The sequence below is a fragment of the Magnolia sinica genome, chromosome 5, assembly GCF_029962835.1.
Source record: "Magnolia sinica isolate HGM2019 chromosome 5, MsV1, whole genome shotgun sequence".
Taxonomy (NCBI): domain Eukaryota; kingdom Viridiplantae; phylum Streptophyta; class Magnoliopsida; order Magnoliales; family Magnoliaceae; genus Magnolia; species Magnolia sinica.
The window spans coordinates 69,511,956-69,517,156 of record NC_080577.1 but is presented as its reverse complement, the minus strand read 5'-3'; the positions used below and the strand labels follow the sequence as shown (position 1 = coordinate 69,517,156).

Here is a 5,201-nt window from a genome sequence, read left to right as displayed (position 1 = left end):
TACTATTTTCATGAGAAATAATTTTAGAAAACTGAGGGCGATTGACTTACCTTTGGGTGCCTTAAAATTTAACTCATAGGTTTAAAGAGACCCCGCTAACTCTTCTACCCTCAAATTATCCGTATCACGAAGTTCTTGGATCGCGGTTACTTTTGAATTGAATCGTTCAGGTAATGAGTGCAGTATCTTTGCACAGACTTTACTTTCTAGGATCCTATCACCAAGACCCCACATAGAGTTGATAATGTCATTCAATCTTGTATAGAAGTCCATGAAAGTTTCACTTTCTTCCATACATATTTCCTTAATTTTGGTTGTGAGGATTTGAACTTTAGATTTCTTGACAATTGTTGTACCCTCGTGTGTCATTTCCAAAATATCTTAAGCTTGCTTTGTAGTATCATAGTATATAATTCTCTTGAATTCATCCGATGATAGTGTAATAACATTTAGAGCCTTTGCATTTACACTACTCTCACTTTTCTGAAGATTAGTCCAAGTAAAATAAGGTGAAACTTTTACAGTTACAAATCCATCAGTACCAGTCACTTCAGTGGTAGGAGGGGTCCAATTGGTCATTGTGGCTTGCCACACGCTCTCATCTATGGATTTTTTTTTTTAAAAAAAAAAACTTCATTCTAGCTTTCCAATAGGCATAATTGGAGACATCAAATGGTGGAGGCCTAGTGATTGAGAGGCTATCAAAATTTGACATCTTAAAAAGCTCAGATCGATTAGCTCAGGAATTTAATCCAAATAACAAAGATAAAATGAGCTATTAGGCTTTGATACCACTTGAAAATGCCAAGCTAAGAGTCCTACAGAAGGGGGGGGGGGGGGGGGGTGGTTAATAGGACTATGCCAAATTAAAATTTAAATGCGAAATTAGAAAAAAAATAAATAAATGTAGCACTTATCAATCCCACAAAGTAGAAACAAATAACAACTTCAAATGCACAAGTATTGAGAGGTTGATACAAATATTGTTTTAAGGACAACCTTACACAAAAAACCAATGGCTTATGTTAGGACAATCTAATTTCTAGAACGGTCTGTGTATCAAAATTCCAAACCAATATAGAGGAAAATAAAAATAGCAAAGAAAATAAACTAAGCTATTATAACATTCCCACAATTGCATAAAATAAATTACAACATTCGCCACAAAGGCTTAAAGAGAAATTACAACATTCACACAAAGCCACAATCAACCAACCACCATAACACTAGAAATTACAGTGGTTCACTTGTGTGTACATCAACTGTTAAAAAACAGTCACACAACTACTTCACTCCCAATATCCTCACCCTCGGGATATTGGCTTTCACTATAAAATAGGTTTTTCAAGGTTCACCTAAAACCTACATAATTGTGTCTTTTAAGTGGGCTTACAAAATTCAAAAACCCCACACTCTGAGATTTTTTGGATCACCTCAGACAAACTAAAAAGAGATTTTTCCTAGTACAACCTCAAAAACCAAAAAGAGATTTACAAAAATGTAAATATACTTATCTGGATATTCTCCTTTGATGAAGCCGGGTAGAACCAATTTGAAGTAGATGTTCAATGTCCAAACTCACTTATGAAAGGGTTCTAAATGATTTTTAGATTAAATCACCTTAGGCTAGCTAGATTTGATTTTGATCTCAAGAAAGATAAAAACTTAAATCCCTTCTTCAAATAAGATTGGAATAGAGAACTAAAAATCAAATACAAAAAGCTAATTAAAAGAGAATATTCAATGAACACAGTATAGCTTAAGAATATCACAAACTTATCTCTTAGAGTGGTGTCTTGATTTTAATTAAATGACTTACCAAACTCTGAAATTCGTGCTCTATTTATAGGTGAAAAACTGTTCACTTGACTAGCCCAGTGGTCAGCTCGACTGGTCGAAGGACCAACAAGAATTCAAAATTGCAGACACAATAAGATAAGATCGATCCTCGACTGGTTAAGTGGCCTACTCGACTGGTCGAGCCTTTGAAATGGCCAAGCTATATGTTCTAGAGGGGGGGTGAATAGGACTATGCCAAATTAAAAATAAATACAGTAGAATATGAAATAAAGAATAGATAGCAATCACAGAATAGGAATGGAAAGCGACCTAAAATAGAGAAATGGAAACACAAATTGTTCTAAGGACAACCTTACACCAAAAACCAAAGTTTATGGTAGGACAACCTTATTTCTAGAACAAATAGAGAAACTGAAGCTCAACGTAATAATAAAGAGATAGCAAAGATATAATGTTGAAATGTAAATCTAAATTATTACAACATTCCCCACTGTGCTTGAAATGTAAAATTTACAACATTCACATCCACACATACATTCCACAATTCTGAATGATAAAAGATAGAAAATATAAATCACACATCCACAACACAAAGAATTATAGTGGTTCACCTGTGTGTTCACCAGCTGTTAAATAACAGCCACATAGAATGTTACTCCACTCCTAATATCCTCACACAGGGGATATTAGCGTTCACTATCAAATAGGTTTTCACAGGTTCACCCAAAACCTTCACAATTGTGTCTTTTTCAAAGGGCTTACACAATTCAAAAACCCTCACTTCTGAGTTTTCTGGCTCTCCTTAGATAACCAACAACTTTGAGATTTTTCTGGCTTAACCTCAAACAAAACCAAACAATGTAAATTACACAAATTGTAAAATACCTGATTTTCTCATTCGTTGTAGCAGCCCAGAAGAACCAAGTCAGAGTAGAGATTTGAATGTCAAAGTTCAATGTCCAATACTACTTTATAATGGTTCTAGGTTCTGATAGATTTTAAATTAAAATAAAAGGGCTAGCTCTAATTAATTTTGATTCCAGAAAAAGGAAAACAACAATTCCTTTTTTCAGATTAGATTGGAATGCAAGAAACAAAATCAATTAAGAAAGCTAAAGAAAGAGAATATTAAATATGCACACTTAGCTTATATGGAGCACCGACTTATCTCTCAGAAGACCGAATTAATTTAGCTTAAAGTTCATATTTTATTCTAAGATTCGTGCTCTATTTATAGGTGAGAAAATCACACCTTCGACTGGTCTAAGGACCTCTACGAATGATCGTAGAACCAACAGATTTGAAAAAATTCAAGCGCGATAAGATTTGGCAGTTTTACGACTAATCGTACGTAGGCTCTCACGACTGGTCGAAGCACTTCGCTTTTCAGCGCTGTACATTGAGTCGTAAGTCTACGACTGGTCGAAGATGCAGTCGACACTGTTCCTATGACTGGTCGAACAGTCCCCAGGACTAGTCGAAGCCTAACATAAAATTTTTGATTTTTGTAATAAACTTACGACTGATCCAGGAATTTCTTAGACAGGTCGAAGTAGTGATAGGACTAGTCGAACAAAGTCCAAGACTAGTCTTAGAACAGACCAAACTCACTTATAGAAAACATATGAATTATGTATCCAAAATGACCTACTCTAAAGTCAACCTAAGGTCAGTTATACCTCAATAGTGAAGTAAGGACATTGAAACTTTAGAGACGAGTGACGTTTGAAAGTAATGGAGTTTAAAGTCTTGATGGAGTTCAATCTTGAAAGCTTCTTGATATTTTGAGGTAGAACTTGAATGCATCTTAAGATCTTGATAACAAACTCACTTTCTCGAGTCTTGACTTGTGAACAGTGCTTATCACCCTAAGTTGATCTTGAGTAGAGCATTGTTCTTCACAGATGCAAGCTTCATAACAATGTCTTTGGCACCACAAATTTGACAACACAAAGGGATATAAACTATTGCACTTACAGCCTTACACTCGACTGGTCGAGTGGGACTTATAAAGGTTGCTTGACTTTGAGTCGGGCACTGTTCACTCGACTGGTCGAGCAGTCTTCAGGACTGGTCGAGGGTCCAACAGAAATTTCAAAAATGCACAACAAACCTTAGACTGGTCGAGATAGTACTTGGACTAGTCGAACATAAGCTAGGACTAGTCGAGAAAAAGCCTATAAAATTATATAATGACCCAAATTAAGAATGTAATCAATATGACCTAACTTATGGTCAATCTAGGGTCATTCATACCTTATAGATGAAAATTGAATATTGAAACATTGTTCGCTTCGGTGGATAGTTTATCTTGAAGTACTTGAAGCTTTTCACTATATATTCGAAGATGAGCTTGAACTAGTGACCTTGTGACTTGAGTTTCAACTTTGAGTGTATGAGCTTAAACTTGAGAAGATTACTTGAGCTTGAATTCTTAAGTAAAGCACATTGTCTTGATATAGTTGAAGCTTGAAACTTGATCTAGTACTTAATGTTGTGCTTGAATCTCTTATTCTTGTACTTGAAGTTCTTGATGTAGAGTCTCTTATTCTTGTACTTGAATGTAGGCAAGGATGATATAAAGTTGAGCTACACAAGATACAGATTCCAAGAGGTTTTGACACTACAAAATTTGACAAATCTAGGAGCTAGATAAGATATCATTCACATTTATACACCACGTTTCAAAATCGTGTTGTGGGCATGAACTGACAAGATCCTTGAACCTCTCCCAACATTGGAAGAATATTTCATCTTCCTTTTGGGCGAAGTTCATGATTGACTTTCTGAGGATGTTCATTTTATGAGATGGGAAAATTTTCTTAATGAACTCCCTTGTCATGTCATTCCATCTACCAATCAATCGTGGACGTAGTAAGTGCAACCATGTCTTAGCCTTTTCTTTTAAGGAGAAGGGAAAGAGTTTTAGCCTGATCATGTCTTCAAACACATTAGGAAAGTCTAAAGTGGCTATTATCTCGTCAAACTCTTTCATGTGTAGATATGGATTTTCATATTCAAGTCCATGGAACTTTGCAAGGAGTTGGTCACTGCTGGCTTGATATCCATATGTCCTGCATTCTCTGAAAAGATCATGCAGGACAGTGTGCTTACCCCACACCGGTTGCAGATAATCTCATAAAGTACGAGGCAGGGGTGCATGATGCACCTCATTCTCATCCTCAGCTTCCTCAACCGGAGGTTGAGGTTGATTTGCAGGTTGATCCACAGCCATCACTTCTATTAACTTAGAGGACCTCAAGTGGTGTCTAATCCTCTAATGGATAGGTAGCCTTTCAACTAATCCTCCTTCACTTAAGAGACGTAGAGTGTTACCACGGAACCACCTGGGCATGAAATACTCTCAGCCCTCAAGTTCATAAACTAAACTAAACTTAAGG

At 36.1% G+C, this 5,201-nt stretch overlaps 1 non-coding gene across 1 annotated transcript; it reads left to right on the top strand.

Moving 5' to 3' along the window:
• The first annotated feature begins 4,487 nt into the window (after window positions 1-4,487).
• On the top strand, window positions 4,488-4,594 carry LOC131247586 (small nucleolar RNA R71). Its single transcript, XR_009171864.1, has one exon. It is a non-coding gene; the product is annotated as a small nucleolar RNA R71 (small nucleolar RNA).
• Window positions 4,595-5,201: the final 607 nt, after the last annotated feature.